Source organism: Erinaceus europaeus, chromosome X (assembly GCF_950295315.1).
Source record: "Erinaceus europaeus chromosome X, mEriEur2.1, whole genome shotgun sequence".
In the NCBI taxonomy this organism is placed as follows: Eukaryota; Metazoa; Chordata; class Mammalia; order Eulipotyphla; family Erinaceidae; genus Erinaceus; species Erinaceus europaeus.
Window position 1 is genome coordinate 60527292 of NC_080185.1, and position 21853 is coordinate 60549144.

Genomic DNA, 21853 nt, shown 5'->3' on the forward strand with positions numbered 1-21853 from the left:
TTTGTCCTTTCAGGCTACCATTATATCTAAAGTGCCTTGGGAATAAAAGAAGAGGAATTCAGAAATGAACTGCTGGTAAACATTGTGATTTGTGTTTTATTTTTTTAATTATTACAACAAATAATTGTAAAAACATTTTAAGTTAACGTAAAGACTTTCTTCATTAGGAAGAAATCAGCATGAAGTTAACACCTGGGTCTCATTAATATGCATGGCAACCTGTTACAAAGGTAAACAACAGAACTCATGTACACCATTTAATATAAAATTCATCACACAGAGACATAAGCCATGCAATTCATGCTGAGCTTTTAATTTTAACTTAGTCAATAATTGGGCTGCTTAATCTGAGGATCAAGAAATTAAACATTTAAGTTTAGGTTAATTTTTGTTGGAATGTATGAACCTATAATTAGGATTTCACTGTGATATTAAAGTGCTCTAAGCCTAGGCATAGAGAAAAGCTTCTATCAACACATAACACGTGACGTTCTAGCTCAGAAATACACTGTTTGGGGAGTTGGGCTGTAGCGCAGCGGGTTAAGCGCAGGTGGCGCAAAGCACAAGGACCGGCATAAGGATCCTGGTTCGAACCCCGGCTCCCCACCTGCAGGGGAGTCGCTTCACAGGCGGTGAAGCAGGTCTGCAGGTGTCTATTTTTCTCTCCCCCCCTCTGTCTTCCCCTCCTCTCTCCGTTTCTCTCTGTCCTATCCAACAATGACGACAATAATAACTACAACAATAAAACAACAAGGGCAACAAAAGGGAATAAATAAATAAAATAAAATATTTTTTAAAAAAAGAAATACACTTTTTACTCTTAAAGGAACATACAACTAATTCCTTATGACCCAGTCATATCATGAGTAATATAAATGGACTTCCAGAAGCCTGGTTAAGGAATAGTAGTAGTGGCAATTTTCTCTTCCAGTCAACTAAGAATATCAAAAAGGATCATAGGAGAACATATCAAGGTAAAACTAGGATCACTCCAGGAACCCACTAACTCATGGGTGAGTGCAAAAATGAGTGGCTCATGAACAGAGAGGGATTTAAGAAGAGATTCCTGGGGCTAAAATTCTGTACATACTTAGAAGATACTGGTACCAATCCGGCATTCTGTAGGTTGAAGCACCACGTCTGGTCTGAGTTTTATGAACAAAAAGAGTGATGAAGGGAGAACTTAAGCTTCACCAATTTATAACTGTGGGTCTCCATTGCTGTTATAGCCCTCAGGGGCTATAAAAACATCAAGGAAGACTTATACAGATATAAAGGGGCAGAGAGCTGGCCTGGTGACCCAGGAGAAAATCTACAAAACTAGTAGTCAGGAGGTTTGATTTTATAGTAGGAGACGTTTCACATTGTTCTCATGATAAATGAGGGAAAGGGGTGAATACTTACCTCAGAAATCAGGATTTATTAAGAAACATAGGGCCACAAAGTGCTGCTCAGCTCAGCTATATTTGGCAGTGGAATGGGATTGGGGCTGGGATGCTGGACACTCAGGAAGTGGGAATCTCTTTACATAACCAATGTGGTATCTCTCCCCCACACTGTTTTTTTTATTCTTATTTTTTTATTAGTAAAAAGGAAACATTGACAAAACCATATGATAAGATGGGTACAACTCCATACAATTCCCACCATCAGAACTCCGTATCCCATCCCCTCCCCTGATAGCTTTCCTGTTCTTTACCCCTCTGGGATATGAACCGAAGGTCATTGTGGGATGCAGAAGGTGGAAGGTCTGGCTTCTGTAATTGCTTCCCTGCTGAACATGGGCAGGTCAATCCACACTCCCACCCTGTCTCTCTCTTTCCCTAGAGGTAAAGGGCTCTGGGGAAGCAGAGATACAAGGCACATTGGTGGGGTTGTCTGTCCAGAGAAGTCTGGTTGAATCCTGGTAGTCAAACAAATTGTTGAACAATTATGGACCTAAAGGCTGGAATAGTGAAGATGAAGTGTTGGGAGGTCCTCCATTTTATAGATAGCTAGTAGGCATATTTTAGTTATATTTCAAAGGGCCTATGGCTATACTAGTTGTTTGTTGTTTTTTTGTTTTGTTCTGTATGCTGATTCTTTTCTCTACCTCTTAAATTTTTATTTGTTTTGCAGTGTAAAATTGTACTTGTTTTAATAATCAGAAGGTTGCATTTAATGTATTCCTGTAAACTGAGTTTTGTTAATAAAGTATTATTTGGGGAATATGGTATTATAATATTTAAAAACAGAAAAAAAGAGAGAAGACTAAAATAAATAGAATTGTAAACAATAGGGGATATATCACAATGGACACCACAGAAATCCAAAAAATCATGGATACATCTACAAAGAACTATACAACACCAAGCTAGAGAATCTGGAAGAAATAGGAGAATTACTTAAAACATATGCCTTTTCAAAACTGAAGAAGAACTACAAACCTAAATGTACCAATCACCTATAAAGAAATTGAAACAGTTATTAATAATCTTCCCAACAAAAAAGTCCTGTACCAGATGGCTTTATAAACAAATTCTACATAACCATCAGCAAACAGTTAATACCTATACTTGTAAAGATCTTCCACAGGATTGAAGAAACAGGAATACTCCCTTCCACCTTCTATGAATCCAACATCATCCTGATAACAACAGCAGATAGGGACACAACAAAAAATGAAAACTACAGACCAATATCTTTGATGAACATAGATGCTGAAATATTAAACAAGATCCTGGTCAACCAGATATAGAAGTATATCAAAAAGATTGTTCATCACGACCAAGAGGGATTTATCTCTAGAATGCAAGGTTGATTCAACATATGTAAGTCAATCAATGTCATTCACCACATCAATAAAAGCAAAACCAAATACCACATGATTATCTCAGTAGATGCAGAAAAAGCCTTTGACAAATTCAAACACTCATTCATGCTAGAAACACTACAAAATGGGAATATATGGGTAATTCCTCAAGATAGTGGAGTCCATATATAGCAAACCTACAGCCAACATCATACTCAATGGACAGAAGCTGAAAGCATTCCCCCTCAGATCTGGGACTAGACAGGGCTTTCCATTATCACCAATACTCTCCAACTTAGTATTGAACCTCTTTCCATAGCAATCAGGCAAGAGAAAGAAATCAAAGGAATACAGATTGGAAGGGAAGCAGTCAAGCTCTCATTATTTGCAGATGATATAATAGTATACATAGAAAAACCTAAAAAAACTCAAAACTACTGGAAGTTATTAGGCAATATAGCAAGGTGTCAGGCTACAAAATCAGTGTACAAAAACCAGTGGCATTTCTTTATGCAAACACTAAATCTGAAGAAAAGTATATCCAGAAATCACTCATATTCACTGTTGCAGCAAAATCAATAAAATACCTAGGAATAAACCTGACCAAAGAAGTGAAAGACTTGTAAACTGAAAACTATGAGTCACTATTCAAGGAAACAGAAAATGATACCAAGAAATGGAAAGACATCCAATGCTCACAGGTTGGAAGAACTAATATCAAAATGAATATTCTCCCCAGAGCCATATACAAATTTAATGTAATACCAAAGATCCACCAAGCTTCTTTAAGAATAGAATATAAATTGCAATCACTTATCTGGAACCAGAAAACACCTAGTATTGCCAAAACAATCTTGAAGAAAAGAAACAGAAATGGAGACATCATACTCTCAGTTCTCAAACTATACTATAAGGGCATTATCATCAAAACAGCATGGTACTGGAACAAAAATAGGCACACAGAACAGTGGAACATAATTGAAGGCCCATAACTAAACCCCTACACCTATGGACATCTAATCTTTGATAAGGGGGCACAAATTATTAATAGAGAAAGGAAGATCTATTCAATAAATGGTGCTGGGAAAATTGGGTTGAAATATGCAGAAGAATTAAAAAGAACCACTTTATCTCAACAGAAACAAAAATCAACTCCAAATGGATCAATAACTTGGATGTTAGACCAGAAACTATCAAATACTTAGAGGAAAACATTGGTGGTATACTTTCCCACCTAAACTTCAAGGACATCTTTGATGGTACATTTTGGGGTATCTCTCTCTCTCTCTCTGGAGGGGTGGTCTCCAGGGGAAAGATAACGGGCTGGTTCTTTCTCACTCACAACAGGGGTGACACGAAGTAAAAGACACCAGGGGACTCTTAGCATGCCTAGAATCTGAGTCCATTTATTAGCAAAGGACAGGAGTTTAATAAAAAAGCAATGGAGGTAATTATTGTTGAAATATATCAGAAATTACAGGTTTCTTAACAGTCAGCATGCCCCTAAGGTAGGGGGCTGGTATGACAGGAATTGATGAGATACAAGACAGTTATTCTCCATGACACAAGCAACTTAATTATCCAAAGGTATTTGAGAGAAGCATAAGGGTTAAACCCATAGGGTGAGACAGAAAGAAGATGGATATCAAAAAGCCATATAGTTTGGAATTTCTCTTATCTGGGGTCTGAGGTGTGTGATGAAGTGTGTGATAAGGTGTGTTCTTCTGTGATCAGAAGGTGACTTTGAATAAGTGAATCTGTGGCCATGTGGCCTGCAGTTAATGGAGGGAAGTACTGGGGTTTCTGTGGGCCTGAAAGTCAAGAAGGAAAGAACCAAGTCTGAGTTTCCCCCCTAATGCTCACCTCGGTTGAGAGAGACTTACCAAGAGATTATCTTCTCAGACCTCCAACCAAGGATGGGGGTGGTTCTCCCTAAGCTCTATCAGGCTTACACATGGTCCCAACAGGTACAAACCCAATTGGGTCTGCAAGGAAGATTAAAACAGAAACAAACTAATGTGAATATATTAAATTGAAAAGCTTCTGCACAGCCAAAGAAACTATCACATAAACAAAGACAACCCTCACAGAATGGGAGATCTTCACATGCCATACATCAGACAAGAGACTAATCACCTAAATATACAAAGAGCTCAGCAAACTTAGCACCAAAAAAGCAAATGACCCCATCCAAAAATGGGTGGAGGATATGAACGGAATATTCACTACAGAAGAGGTCCAAAAGGCTAACAAACACAAGAAAAATTGCTCCAGGTAACTTAGTGTCAGAGAAATGCAAATGAAGTCGACACTGAAATACCACCTCACCCTTGTGAGAAGGGCATTCATCAAAAGACAGCAGCAACAAATGCTGGAGAGGCTGTGGGGACAAAAGAACCCTTCTGCACTGCTGGTGGGAATGTAAAGGTCCAACCTCTGTGGAGAACAGTCTAGAGAACTCTCACAAGACTAGGCATGGACCTTCCATATGACCCAGCAATTCCTCTCCTAGAGATATACCTCAAGGACTCCATAACTCCCAGCCAAAAAGATATGTGTACACTGATATTCATGGCAGAACAATTCATAATAGCTAAAACCTAGAAGCAACCCAGGTGCCCAACAACAGATGAGTGGCTGAGAAAGCTGTAGTATATATATACAATGAAATACTATGCAGCTATTAAGATCAATGAATCTACCTTCTGTGACCCATCTTGGATGAAGCTAGAAAGAATTATGTTAAGTGAGCTAATTCAGAAAGAGAAAGATGAGTATGGGATGATTCCACTCATCAACAGAAGTTGAGAAAGAAGAAAAGAAAGGAAAACTCAAAGCAGGCTTTGACTGAATTTGGAGTATGGCACCTGAGTAAAAACCCTGGGTTGAGGGTAAAGGTGGATGTTCAGCTTCATGGGGCAAGGATGGGGGGAGGAAGGAATAAGACACAGTCTTCTGGTGTTGGGAATGGTGTTTATGTACACTCCTATTAATTTGTAGTCATATAAATCACTATTTAATTAATTTGAGAGGGGAAAATTGATTGAATGTCTCAAACTGTTTAATGTACAGACAAAAGAATGAGTATTTGATATCTGACTCTCTAAAAAGCTTACACCAGGAAGTCTGGCAGGAGCACAGAGCATTAAGCACAGGGGGAACAAAGCTCAAGGATTGGCGTAAGGATCCTGGTTCAAGCCCCCCTGCTCCCCACCTGCAGGGGAGTTGCTTCACAGGCAGTGAAGCAGGAATGCAGGTGTCTCTCTTCCTCCCCCCCGTCTTCCCCTCCTCTCTCCATTTCTCTCTGTCCTATCTAACAATGACAACATAACAACAACAATAAAAATCAACAAGGGCAAAATAGGGAAAAATAAATAATTATTTTAAAAAAGCTTAGTCCAGGAAAAACAAAAGCAACCGGTGACACAGCTATATATACATATAATGTCAAAAGATATAAATTATGGTGGTCTTGTGAATGATACAGCAAATCCTTATAAAGGGATATTTCAAAGTTAACCCATCTGCCAAATAATGTGGTTATAACAATAACTATCTATTGCCTTCTTAAACCCTAAGACAGCAGGAACCTCCTGCTTCCTCTATAGAGCCCATATTTCCCCCAGTCCTGGAACCTCTATGGTGGGGCTCACTCTCCTGAATGCTTCTCTCAATTCTTACCAAACGATATTGCATCCACCTATCCCAGTCTAATCAATGCACCAAATACCACCTCACCATGCTTCATTTCAGACTTTGTCCAGACACGTCAGACATGGAATGTCAACCCTTCAGCCTCATTACTTGGGTGAGACCTTTCTTTCATAGGATTCTCTAATTCCAGTCCAGGTAGTTCACTTCCTAACAAGTCCCGAAAACTAGATATAGACCAGGTCTCATGAGATAGAGCATAGGTTCACATGTATCCACAAATTAGGGCAAAATATATACCTGAAAGTAAAAGTACACAATAGTCTGCATTGAGTCAGTATAAAGTTCATAATGAAATAGTGTTTACTTAGATTTAGATACCTTCCTCACCTACTTCCTATTACACTTCCCTCACACAACCCCAAGCTACCCTGAATAAGGGCAAAGAGACTGGCATACTTTAACGATGACTCTTTAGTCACTATCAGACCACCCCATCAGCTGGGGCCCTATTCAGGAAGTGCTGAAATTCCCAAACAGACAAGATGAGCCTAGACCTCAAATAAATCCCTCTCTCCATTGTTACTGGTCATCTCTATCAGGAACAACAAAATAGACCACTTTGTGGTCCCCCATAAGACCTTTCCCTCAACTTGGATCAACAACGGTAGACAATGTTCCATCCTCCAAAGGGAGGCTGGACAACATACTACATGCTACACCTGAGGAAGATCAGTCCTGATACTGGGGCAGCTTGGAATGTTCCTACTCATGACCACCGAATGTGAGCTTGGATCTACAAGGATGCAGAAGTCACATAGGCTCCTAAGCTGAATATGGTCTATCTACAAAATGGAGATTCCTCCCATATCTTCATCTGCAGTATTCCAGCCTTTAAGTTCATGATTATTCAACAACTTGTTTGGCTTTACATGTTAACTCTCTTTGCAGCCACCAGGTTCCAGATGCTAGCATGATGCCAACCAGACTTCCCTGGACAGACAACCCCACCAATATGTCCTGGAGCTCTGATTCTCCAGAACCCCGCCCTACTAGGGAAAGAGAGAGGCAGGCTGGCGGCATGGATCAACCTGTCAATTTCCATGTTCAGGGGGAAGTAATTACAGAAGCTGGACCTTCCACCTTCTGCATCCCACAATAACTTTGGTTCCATACTTCCAGAGGGTTAAAGAATAGGAAAACTATTGGAGGAGGGGATGGGATATGGAGTTCTGTTGATGGGAATTGTGTGGAGTTGTACTCCTCTTATCCTATGGTTTTGTCAGTGTTTCCTTTTTATAAATAAATTAAAATAAAAAAACAGTAAAATGTGATGCCAAATACCTGAAATAGATAACTGATTTACATGAGGTCCTTTCCTGGTTGTTTATTTATCAATTCAAATCTCATAATCTAGAAGAGACATTTCTTCAACACACTATTATTTCTCATTTGATTTTATCACACTGTCTCATCAGTCACTCACAGAACTCCATCTTTTTATATTTACAACAATTGTCTCTTTGTGATAATCATTTGTATGTTGTCTTATTTATTATTTATCATCTGTTTCACATTGCACACTAGCATGTAAGAGGACAGGAATTTTACATTTGTATTTACATCTCCAATTTTTCTCTATTTATTTCAAAATAGTTCTTAGCATCAATATAATTTTTAAAATGTTAAATGAGTAAAATATTACTATTCAGATCCCCTTTTGCTGCACAATGCCTCTCTCTGGATTACACTGAATTACTATTCTCCATATGCATGAACTTGTAAAGTCATGAGATTAATTTTTATATATTTTATAAAATGTTTCTGATATATATATTCACCTAGTAAATTTTTCACAACTTACATGTATCTTAAATGAACTCTATAAATATAGATTTAACTTCCTTAGTTATATTTTTTCACAACACACTGTTGAACAATAAAAACAAAACTCCAAAAATATCACTTCAGTCATTAACAAATAAGTTTTGAAAAATGTTACTTTTGTCCTAACAGGAGCTCATCAAAAGGGAATTTCTCTTAAATTTCAAACAAACTGAGATATAGCTATTTTAGTGCTGTCACCCTCTTATTTTTGTTTGTTTTTGTCTCCAGGGTTATTATTGGGCTTGGTGCTGGCACTATGATTATGTAGTGACTCCGCTCCAGGTGGGAAACTGGGGCTTGAACCAGAATACTTGCACAAGTCCTTATACTTTTCACTATGTGAGTTTTTTTGTTTTGTTTTGTTTTGTTTTGTTTTGGTGCACCTCCACCAGATCCCTGCTGGGCCCTCACTGGGAACCTGTTGTCCACAGACTTCAGCTGCTAGCAATTACCCTGTGGATAGCCATGCTGACAGAAATCACAAGGACTTCTTTTGTTCTTACCTCAAAAAAATGACTAAAGAGTCTGATGTCATTCCTATAAAGAAGGAATTTAACCAAACTGTCCAAAATATCTACATCTGTACTCATTCCTGGTGACTTGCTCAGTATCAGGATTTCCAGAGATAGCTATCAGACAAGATTGAGTGTGTTCAGGGTGGTGTAGATTCTGACATAAAGGTAGATTACCTTTTGCAATTGTGGGTTTTTAGACTACCTACCTATATTCTGAAAGATTCAAATTCCTTGTCAGTACTTCCTTTTTTTATTTGTACATCTATTTATGTCAGTGGAGGCAAGGAATGGAGTACTATTGTGAGAGGTGTTAATGAATTAAGAAGTTTAGTTCCTATCTCAGAGACAAAGATACTTGTCCAGAGGCTTTTCTATCCATAAATGCTTTCTCAGAGCAGTTATTAAACAGAAAAAAATCTTATAGATAAAAGATCTGAGTAATTAATAAAAGAAATTCAACAATTAAAATTTACCAGGAATTAAAATATCAATTGTTACTCTAACAAAGGCAGTTTTTCCATTTCAGGACCAAAAAGACTTACACTTAAATAAATTAAGCTAAGTATGTGTACATAGATATTGATAGATAAGGCAGGGCCTAAGAACATTTATCTGACCAAATTGCTTTTGTAGAATATTTATCTCTCCAATTAAAAGTTTTTAAAGAAAACTGAAATAATTACATTCCCTCATAAGGAATGAAAGACTCACCAGCAGAAATGCTCTAAAGTGAGATAAAATTATACACAATGCTCTGTTTGATACAGACTCAGTCAGCAGGAAAAGAGATAATGTAAATATACCTGCTATGTTGAAGCTCTTTATAGAAGACAGCTGGATAACATGGACTTGAAAGTCTCATGTCAGCTAGTAGAAACACACTGAATCCAAGGTAACCTCCAAAATGAGAAACTTCTGCTTTGCTGGAAAATTAGTTCTGCTTGAACCAACACCATCTTCTATTTTATGGATTATAGACTTTACAACATTATTTGTTTTGTTTTGTTAGATATAGAGTAAAGAAACTCAGTACTGTCCTTTATGAAATGATGGCAGCTCTACCCTCTGCATAAGTGCTGAACCTCACCAATTCTCACAACATTCAGTGCATCCATTCTGGGACAAACCACTTTTAACACCTGCTTGGGCTATTGGAATAGTCTCTTTACTGATGCCTCTGCTGTTGTCTTGTCCTCCTTTTATTCCCAATACTGTAGTCACAGTGATATTGTAAGGTAAAAGTCAGTTCAAGATATTAGTATTATTATTTTTTAATAATTATTGACAAGGCCATAGGATAAGAGGGATAAAATTCAACAAAATTCCTAATACCAGACAGACATATCCTATCTCCTCCATTGAAAACTTTCCTATTCTTTATCCTTATGGGAGTATGGACCCAGGATCATCATGAGGTGCAGAAGGTGGAAGGTCTGGCTTCTGTAATTGCTTCTATAATGGACATAAATGCTGGCAGTTTGACCCACACTCCCGGCCTATTTCTATCTTTCCCTAGTGAGACAGGATGGTGTCACTGTAGCAACTGCAACTTGGTTGCTTAAAAGCATTAAGATATAAAGCAGAACTAATTGTTTAATAATCAGGAACCTAAAGGTAAGAATATCTCAGATGAAATTTGGAGTCTCCCTTTTTGAAAAGGCTAAAATTTCTATTTTAGGAATATTCCAAGGGGTCCATGACTTTACTAATTTTTACCTGAGCCCAAAAGCTAGCATGCAGTTAGGCCAAAGATATTGTCTGGGGAGATGGTGTCAGGGTTGGAGATAGTACTAGAAACCTGGATCGGGGAAGAGAGTTGCTCCCATATATGGGAAAAGTATAAAAATATTGTTGACTTTAATTCCCATCAATCTAATCTGGGGCCCATATTCATCACAGGAGCCTATGTAAACTCTGCATCCCTGTAGGTCTGAGCTCACATTCTGTGGTCATGGCTCAGAATATTCTAGGGTATACTCATTGCAGGACCCATCTTCCTCTAATGGCAGAGTATGTTAACCCAAGGAAATAGTCCTTAAATGAAGCCATAGATGAGATTAACTTAACATTTATAGTCAGAAAATTTCATCCCCTCAAAAAGTTGCATTCTTTTCAACATCCATTTATGATAAATGCAATGGATAAACTGAAAATAGAAGCACAATTCACCAACAAATTAAAAATCATTTATGACAACACTTCAGTTAATGTCATTCTGAATGGGTAAAAGCTGAAATTGTTCCCCCTAAAATCAACAACCAGACAAGGATGTCCACTAACTCCACTGTTATTCAACATAGTCCTCAAGGTCCTTCCCATTTCAATCTAACAAGAAAAATATATCAAAGAAGAAAAAAGAAGAAATCAAACTATCACTATTTGATGATGGCATGATAATAAACCTAGAAAACCACAGAAACTAGAGCAAGAAAAATCTGGATATAATCAATACAATCAGCAAAGTAACAATATACATAAATGGTATTTCTGTACAAACAAGGAGTCAGATAAATGGAAATAAAAGACTTGGTCTATTAACAATTGAACAGAAAAAGTGTTGGTATGCTTCTAGGTCTGCTTCTGGGATGTAGTTCTGCTTCTGTTACATTGCTTGACATTGTGGTCTATTTACATGGTCTTTTCTGTTACATTGGTTTGGTCTCACTCCCCCCCACCTCCGGGAGATTGTGGTTTAGTCTTTGCCTTTTCGTGCTTCTCCGCACCCCCTATCCTAGGTACTTCCTGAGTTCCTGACGCTGCCGCAGGGGGAGAAAGATGGAGGAGCACATTGTGTGGTGATTAGGTTGTTTGCCAGCTCGTGAATAAAGATTAAACTGCGTTCTCAGCTCAACTTTGTGTCCCTGGTCTCTGTCTCCCACCCACGAAGCTAGCCTGGCATACTGGTACCCAGAACTCTGACGACAAAAAAGGTAAAATACCTTTGGGTAAAACTCACTAATACCTTTGGGTAAAACTCACTACAGAGTCACACCCTACTAGGGAAAGAGAGAGGCAGACTGGGGGTATGGACCGACCAGTCAACGCCCATGTTCAGCGGGGAAGCAATTACAGAAGCCAGACCTTCTACCTTCTGCAACCCTCAACGACCCTGGGTCCATGCTCCCAGAGGGATAGAGAATGGGAAAGCTACCATGGGAGTGGGTGGGTTATGGGGATTGGGTGTTGAGAATTGTGTGGAGTTGTACCCCTTCTACCTTATGCTTTTGTTCACTAATCCTTTCTTAAATAAAAAATTAAAAAAAATACTCCAAGTCATTGATTGTCAGAGAAATGCAAATAAAGACAACAATGAGATACCAAAAAAAAAATTAAAAAAATAAAACTCACTACTCATATGTAATTTTTACAGGGAAAACTACATATGTAACATGATACCATACACTGTACTCTTACAATCTGGTTTATATACTATTAATCAAAAATAAAATTGAAAACAAAAAATAGATAAATTAGACTACATGAAACTAAAAAGCTTATATTCATCGAATACATACTACACCAGAATAACCAGGCAACCTAGTAAATGGGAGAAGTTATTTTCACTTCACACATCCGAGATGTGACTGATATCTGACTGCTTCACTCATATATGGTATTTAGAGAACACATGGACTTGAAAATAAAAGAAAGAGAATGAATGAAAGAGGAAAGAAAGAGTAAAGTAAGAAAAAAGAAAGAAAGAAAATATAAACTGTTTCTAAGACTTTGTGAGTACTATGGTGATTAGTACTGAGAGATGGGAAAGCGGGTAGACAAAATTTTGATGGTAGGTATGGTGTGTAACTATACTCTGAAATGTCACAATCTTATAACTGTTAACCATAAAATATTCTTAAATGCGTATATGAAAATTAACTTAAATACATCAGTAAAGAAGAATATCAGTTCAGAACTACAATCACTCTGAGCTAACAGCTAGCTAATGGGCTAAACATCTTTCACAGATTTAACATGTGTATTTTTAATAGAAACCTTCTATAAAAGATGACTGAACTTTGGCATAAATGAGTAGTGACAATCAGAGCATCTCCAGGTACTGTAACAAGCTGATATGTTTGATATTCTGGGATAGGTGTTCTTTAAGAAGACTCTTAGTTAATATCAGGTAGGTTATCACTCATTCTGACTAGACCAAAGGCATCTGGTTAAAAATGGTCACTATAAAATCAGTGTTTTGGGAACATAAGAATCAAGGTAAGCACCTGGTTTCAATATTATCTATTTTATATACATGTAAACTAGCTATCAGAATAGTACAAGAAAAAGCTTACCCCAATCTATGTAACAATAAACCAGCATAGTACAGAGAGATAGTATAATGATTATGCAAGCAACTCTTATATCTGAGGCTTTGAGGGCCCATGTTCAATCACTAGAACCACCACAAATCAGAGCTGAGGGGCATGCTGCTAATGAAGAAACAGAAAGAGGAGGAGGGGGATAAGGATGAGAATGAGAAGGAGGACGGCAAAGGAGAAGGAGGAGGAGGAGAAGAAGAATAAATAAATCAGAATAGATATACTGGACCATTATGGATATTATAGAACAGATATTCTATAACAATACAGCTGTATGTAGTTTCAAAATCTGAAGATTCTGCAGTAAATAGTGATGGAGATGTGAAATTTGAAGTTAAGGAATGGTAAACAAACTATGTCCCACCTTGAAACCACTCAAATGTAAAAATGAATGATCTATAGATACACACAACATGAATGCATATTAAATGCAAATAGCCGAGTTAAAGAGGTCAAATTCAAAAAGCCAAACATCATATAATTTGAATTATATGACAATTAAAAAGACGATACTATTGAAAAATTAGACAGTGGTTGCCTAAGGTTGAAGAGAAGAAGAAATAGACTAGAATAAACATGCTGTGCCAGTATGAATATCAAAAAACAGGTATTCAAGAACATTATATCTGCATGCAGTTTCAGAATCCAAGGATTATGACAATAGTGATGGAGATGTGAAATTTGAAGTTATGAAATGGTAAGCAGACTATGGTGCATCCTGCATTGAAACAGTGCTCAAATGAAAAAAAAAAAAAGAATGTTCTAGGATACAGATGGTGATGCACCTAATTAAGTGCACACAACACAGTGTACAAGGATCCATGTTCAAGCCTGATCCCAACCTACAGGAGGGGAAGCTTCATGACTGGTGAATCAGTGCTGCAGGTCTCAGTCTCTCTCTCTCTCTCTTTCTCTCTGTCTGTCTGTCTCTCATTCTCTCCCTATTTCCCGTTTTCCACCAAATTTCTCTCTGTCTCTATCCAATGATAAATAAATAGTATTTTTCTTTAAAAAGAATGATCCTTCAACACATACAACCTAAATTCATCTTAGATGTAAATTGCTGAGTTAAGGAAACCAAGACTTTATGGTGTAACATTACAGATTTTTTTTCTCAGTTGTTCATGGGACTTCTTTTTTATTAGTGGTTTAATTATTGATAAGACTATCAATAGGATAAGAGAGGTACAATTCCATACAATTCCCACCACTAGAGTTCCATATCCCCTACCCTCCATTGGAAGTTTCCCTATTCTTTATCCCTCTGGGAGTATGGACCAAGCATTTTTATGGGGAGCAGAAGGTGGAAGTAGTACTAGTATATACATAACTGTATAGTACTAGTATATACATAACTGTTAGCATGTGTCAAATCCTCATATGGTCAGAGAGACAGATCATCTAATAGCGTGTTCATATTGCATTGTGTGTGACCTAAGTTAAAACTTTTGTACCAGTTGGAAGGTAATATATTAATGGAGTATTGGAACCATGGTATCCTCTCCTTTTCCTCTCTTTTTTTTTGGGGGGTTGGAGAAGATAGGGGTTCTTTTTGGGTGGGAGAAGAGAGGAGTTTCGACTTCTTTGATTCTTTGCTGGATTTTGGGCTTTAGCAAGATGATCCGTACCTCCAGTCTGTTTCTATCTTTCCCTAGTGGGATTGGGCTCTGGAGAGGTGAGGTTCCAGTAAACATTGATAGAGTCAGTGTGGAATCATGGTAGCATCTGCAACTTGGTGTCTGGAAGGTATCAGGACATACAGTGAGACAAAATGGTTAATGTACAAGAACCAAAAAAATAGGAACAGAATAGAAAGATTGGGGATCTTAGAGTGGAAGAAAGCTAGGAAATCCATTTCAAGCATGTTTCTAGGGGCCCACGACTATGGTAGTTTTTGCTTGAGTTTGATAGATAGCATGAAGTTGGATAAAAACATTGCTTGAGAAAATGGTGTCAGAGTAGAGAAAAGGACTAGAGAGTTCGATTGGGGCAGAGAGTAGATCCTATTATTGCATTCTTGAAAAACAAACCTGTAGGGAGTCAGGTGGTAGTGCAGCGGGTTAAGCGAGTGTGAAGTGAAGCACAAGGACAGGTGTAAGGATCCCAGTTCAAGCCCCCGGCTCCCCACCTGCAGGGAAGTCACTTCACAAATGGTGAAGCAGGTCTGCAGATGTCTATCTTTCTCTCTCCCTCTCTGTCTTCCCCTCTTCTCTCCATTTCTCTCTATCCTATCCACCAAAAAAGAAAGAAAGAAAGAAAGAAAGAAAGAAAGAAAGAAAGAAAGAAGGAAGGAAGGAAGAAAAGTAAAATGAAAAACAAACCTGTGGATAGAATTAACTGTTTACCTCCATCCACCAAACCCAGGGCATGTACATGTATATATATATATATATATATATATATATATATATATATATATATATATATATATATATATACATATACCAGAACCTGTGTAACCTCTAAGTCCCAATTAGTCTGAGCTCATAGTTCATGATCATAGCTGGGAACAGTACAGGGCGTACTCATTTCAGGGCCAGTCTTCCTACAGTCTCTTTAGAGACTGAGGCAGTCCCAACCCTAGCTGCTCTATGGTAAGAGCAAGGTCCTGAGAGTGGTCACAAGAGGACTTCTGATGACATTCCTGATAGAAGAGACCAATGGTGGTGCAGAGGGGTCTGTTTGAGGTCTAGGCCTATCATATTTGTGTGGAAATTCAAGGATTCCATAATTAGGGCCCCATATGGTGAGGTGGTATGGTATTGACCTAAAGGGCCATTATTAAGTGAACCTGTCTTTTTCACTTATGCAGCTTTTATAGTTCTCTCTTTGTCTTATAACCTTTATCCCAGTTGTTTAAGCATAGAGTGTCATTTGTTCACCCCAATCAGAATTGTTTTTTTTTGGGGGGGGGCGGGATCTGTCATCTTTGGGCCTTTATGTTAGACTGATAAGATAATTTTGCCTAAGTCTGATTAGAGAATTTATGATGCCTTCTTTAGGCTGTATAACTAGGATACCAGGTTCATTAGGTCTAAGTCTATTCATCAAGGACTATGAATACTATTACTTTGGGTTCTATAATTGTCCCTAGCTTATTGTTACATGTACAGCTGTACCCAGTATCTTAAACACTATCCCATACCTAGTATATGTAACTTTGTTAGATGATATACTTTCTAAAGGGGATGTAGGTAGTCCCATGTGTCAGGAAAGATCTCATCAGGTTTGAAGAGTTGTGAGGTTGACATATCAGACACCATTTCTCTGGTTTCAGTCCACCATAAGAACTCAGTAGTAGCATAATGTGGCATGGCAGCACTAGCAGCAATTTGGTTGAGGTTATCATAGGTGATGTGGTGGTGAGGAATCAGAGAGAAGATAGAGAATCTGGAAGAAGTGGACAAATTCCTATATACCTACAGACTTCCAAAATTAAATAAAGATGAACTACATATTGTATTCCTTGAGGGTACAAAGAAAAAGTCTAGTTGATCATACCAGTGAAACACTGGCCAATGATGGATTAAGTTCTGGGGATCAGTAGGAAGTGACAACTCTGTAGTATGTCTATCTTGGACCCAGAAAAAAAAAACTAGGGTGCACCATCCATTCAGTCAGGTGGTAACCATGGCCATAGATTCTGTCCATACAGCCATTGGGTCCCATTTGGTGCTGGCCACTTGATGCCTGGTATACAGACCAGTCAGTAACAAAACATTCTAATGTGTTTAGCACGATATGCTTGATAGCATAAGGTGGTAACCATCCTAATAATTTGGTTAAATTATCCCACTTTGAAAACTTTTGGGCAGAATGTCCCCAGCAGAGAAGCAACTGTTGACTAAGAATACTGTCAAAGGGGTTATCTAGAGGTATGCATCACATATTTTATAAGTGCCCCCAGCTGCATGACAACTGTTGTGAGGTAGACTTAGGGGTCCCTTTTCCATGGGTTCAAGAGTGGAGTTATCAAAAAATATATATCTGTGTCATAAATAGTCTGGAAGATAGATAATGGATTCCCATGGCCTTTAGAAGCCCAGGAAGACATAATACCTGACAGATCAAAGTTAGTAAGGGATGACTCTCAGAACATGTTACTGTACTCTTTTATCTTGTTTATAAAGTATTATTGCTATTTCCAGTCACAGTCTTGAAGTGAGAGACACCCTCCAAGGGAGGCCTGACATACTAGAAAAAAGGGATTAAGGCACTTACTCAGCAAGAACTCTTATTTTATGCCTCTGCATCATGATTAGCCCATTGTACAAGAAGATTGGACCCCATCACAGCAGAGGTATGAAAAGTGAGACTAATGACCAAGATTAAAAGGCTGCCTCTCATGACAGAAGATATCACTGAGATAAAGCAAAGAAGGTGATAGAGGACAATCCCTGTGACCCAGGGCTGTACACACTAGTGAAAATAGTGTCAGTGCTCATGTACTGTTGTATGCTTCACATTGGTTTGGTTTCACCCCCCCACCTCTGGGAGATTGTAGTTTAGCCCCTGCTAGTTTCGCGCCTCTTTTTCTCCCCGCCCCCTGCCCTAGGTACTGGGAGAGTCCCTCTTTGCCGCCGGAGGAGAAAGACAGAAGAGCACATGTTTGCCTGCTCATGAATAAAGATTAAACTGTGTTATCAGCTCAGCCGTGTGTCTCTGGTCATCTCTGTTACCCGCCCGTGAAGCCAGCCCAGTTACAACAACATACGGCGCCTACAACGTGGGACATGACCTGCCCATCCCCCAGATAAGTGATAATTTGGCTACCTATGCACTATGGCCTTCTATTTTGCTTGTGAAGAGATCTCCAAAGGCCTCTGCCCTTTCTTCACGAGACTGTTTCGCTGTTTCTGGAACATTTATCTCTGGATCACTCTGTGGTTTCCACCCAATGCCAGCCCACAGGAGCCCAACGCCAGCCAACATGAGCCGGCTTTCCACAGCATGGCGCAGGGCATTGGGAGTGGGCTCCCCCCACACTGCTCGGCCGCCGAGAGCAGGGCAGCAGGCATGGCAGGCAGGGATGCAGCCCATCCTGGCTGCCACCCCGGGCACCTCGGCCTGCGCCTTCTGCACGGCGGGCCCGCCCGCGCTCCTGCTATGAAGTCTGGACAGATCCTGGACCACCCGGGGACCACGGGCTCCCTGCCGAAACTGGGCCCCCTGGCTGAGATCCCCAACTTGGCTCTGAAGTCAGAAAAGCTAGGATACACAGAGATTCCTGCAGAGATCGCTACCTACAATTCCTGGAGCTGAAGTTGTGCAAGAAGCCACCGCTGGACAACACACTCCCCAAACGGCTAAGACAGTATAGATCTAAACTTGTGTTTAAAATGACATGTCCTCGTAACAAAAGTTTTCCTCCTTGTGTATTGAAGACCATGTTTACGTGTGTGTTTAAAGTTTGGTAAACATTAACTTTAAGGTTAAAAATGTAACTTTAAGGCTATATTCTTACCAGACAGAATTAAATGAAAAAGGTTTTCAACATAGTTCTCATAAAGGTAAAATTAACTTACATTTAAAGTCTAAGTTAAAATTAGTTAAAAATCAATATATTTTGATGATGTTTTTTTTTTTTTTTTCCGGGGAAGATGGCGGAATGAGAAGCTGCTAGGCTTGAGCTCTGATCACATTTTCTGGAATCGGTAGGATTTTCTGCCTTTAGCAAGCCAGTCAATAAGGGGTCCTAGCGGTGACACCAAGGAGGTGACTATAACTTAATTTGGCTTAAGAATTAAAGTAGAGGTGGCACAGACTAGCGGGCGGGCTGCTACAGACTTCCCAGGCAGCAGCAGGCAAGGCGGGTGCGCCGGGCATTGTCCTCGACCCAGGAAGGCGGCTTCTCCGCCAGTTGCAGAGCGCTTCTGGGCGGCCGGCAGAGGACCAGGAGGGAGCACTGTAGCTCGGGGGCTTCCTCTTGGGAGTCTCCGGGGACCACCGCGACCCTGAGGGCGATCCGAGGACATCCTTGAGTACAGCTCTCATTGGATCAAAAGGACTTGGAGCTAGTTTTCATCTTTGAGAAATCCTTTAAAAAAGCTTCAGGGGGGGGGAGTTTCCCAGAAGATGGCAGACTGAGAAGCTGCCGGTGGCTGAGCTCTGACCACATCTCCTGGAAACAGTAGGATTTTCTGCCTTTAGCAGGCCAGCCAATAAGGGGTCCTAGCGTCAACACCAAGGAGGTGACTATAACTTAATTTGGGTTAAGAATTAGAGTAGGGAAAAAAGGGGGGAAAAAAAAGGAAAAAAAATTTTTTCTTCCTTTTAATTTTCAAGCATACCTCCTTCCCGCGCCCCCCACCCATAACCAGTCCTTTTCTTAACCAAATTCCTGTCCCACCACGGAGTATCATTAATTCTAAGTCTATACCCTTCTTAAACCTCTGGCCTTTTTTCTATCTAAGTAGCCAACCCCCCCACCTCACCCCACATAGCTAATTAAATAATTAAAAATAAATACATTTTTAAAAAAAACCCTTTCCTTTCACTGCCCTTTTATGACTGTTCTTTTTCTTATCTTTTTCTTTATTTCTCTCTCTCTCTCTTTTTCTCATTCTTGTCATCCCTTCTTCCTTAATCCTACAGCTTCCAAAGTCACAGCCCCCAGCGCCCACACCAACAAACAGTGTGCTTTTTTGAATTCACTGATACACATTTGGGAATTTCCTTTCACTGCTCTTTAATTAAAGCTCTTTTTCTTATCTTTTCCCTTTTCTCTCTCTTGTCTCTCCCTCTCTCTTTTTTTTAATCTTGTCATACACTTCTTCCTTCTTCTTTGCCTGTCTGAATTTGTGAATCATTTTGGGGAAGAAATCTGACTCATATTGGACTCTATGTGTGTATCTCTGCTCTAGTTCCCTTTTCCCTCTTGTTACCCCTAGAATATAAAGTGGATAGTAGATTTGCATAAAGGTCTATTATTGCTATCCTTTCTTTCTTTTCTCTTTCTTCACTGGGATTTGGTTAATATTTTTTCACGGATTAGAGAAATTGTTTAGCTAACTGGTAACGATTAAACTACTTCAAAACTTGCTTCAGTTGCTACTGTAATTCCTGAGGTTGGTGAGTGCAATTGTCATAAAGGTATTTAGTACAGGGTTACTTGTACTCAAGACACAACGACTGAGGAACATCAGAGCATAAAAATAAAAAAAGAAACACATAAATAAAAAAAATGGGTAGATCAAAAACAAATAAAACTGCTACTCCAATGAATGAAGACAAGAGCCCAGAAGAAACTATAAATCAGCCAGAAGTAACCATAGATAAGAAAAGTATGCAAGCAATAATAAACTTATTAATCACAGAAATGAAAACAACATTGGAGGAAAGGAATGGCAGTATTAGGGAAACAACAGTTGAGACCCCCAAGGAAAATACTGATTATCTTGAGGCAATTAGAGAACTGAAAGCTGAAATAGCTGTAATGAAGAAAGAAGCTGAGGCAAGGGAAAGCAGACTAACAGAAGCAGAAAACAGAATTAGTCAGACAGAGGATGAGTGAGAGAAAACAAATAAAGAGATGAAAGAGCTTAAAAAGAGATTGAGAGACACTGAAAACAACAACAGAGACATATGAGATGATCTCAAAAGAAGTAACATTTGTATAATTGGCCTGCCAGAGGAAGAAAGAGAGGAAGGGGAAGCAAACATTCTAGAGGAAATAATAGAAGAAAACTTCCCAGACCTGAATAACAGAGAGGACATCAAGATTCAAGAGGCCCAGAGAGTACCAAACGGAATCAACCCAGACCTGAAGACACCAAGAAACATCATAGTCACAATGAGAAGGAGTAAGGATAAAGAAAGGACACTAAAGGCTTCAAGAGAGAAACAAAAGTCAAATACAAGGGAAAACCCATAAGATTATCTGCAGACTTCTCCACTCAAACTCTAAAAGCCAGAAGGGAGTGGCAAGATATCTATCGAGCCCTGAATGAAAAAGGGTTTCAACCAAGGATAATATATCCTGCTAGACTTTCATTCAAGCTAGATGGAGGGATCAAAACCTTCTTAGATAAACAACAGTTAAAGGAGGCAACTATCACCAAGCCGGCCCTGAAAGAGGTACTGAAAGACCTCTTATAAACAATAACATCACTATAATATTTGCAATATATCAGAGCAAACAAATTGTTTTTTAGAACAATGGCACTACAATACATTAAATCCATAATATCAATCAATGTCAATGGCTTAAACTCACCCATCAAAAGGCACAGGGTTGGGGGATGGATCAGAAAACATAACCCAACCATATGCTGCTTGCAAGAATCCCATCAGTCACAACAAGATAAACACAGACTTAAAGTGAAAGGATGGAAAACTATCATACAGGCTAAATGACCACAAAAAAGGGCAAGAACAGCCATTCTCATCTCAGACACGATAGAATTTAAATTAAATAAAGTAATAAAAGATAGGCAAGGACATTACATAATGATTAGAGGATCAATCAGCCAAGAAGACTTAACAATTATTAACATCTATGCACCCAATGAGGGACCATCTAAATACATTAAGCTCCTACTGAAAGAATTTCAAAAATACATCAATAGTAATACAATAATAGTGGGAGACTTCAATACCCCACTCTCACACTTAGACAGATCAACAAAGCAGAGAACCAATAAAGATACAATAGAATTGAATGAAGAGATTAACACACTAGACCTCTTGGA

At 39.0% G+C, this 21853-nt stretch overlaps 1 long non-coding RNA gene across 1 annotated transcript in view; it reads left to right on the plus strand.

The window, feature by feature from the left end:
* The first annotated feature begins 527 nt into the window (after window positions 1-527).
* The window catches only part of LOC132535862 (uncharacterized), a 794128-nt gene continuing 772802 nt past the window's right edge, over window positions 528-21853 (plus strand). Inside the window, exon 1 of the long non-coding RNA XR_009547609.1 lies at window positions 528-649. This is a non-coding gene — a long non-coding RNA (uncharacterized LOC132535862). The remainder of the gene's footprint in view (window positions 650-21853) is intronic.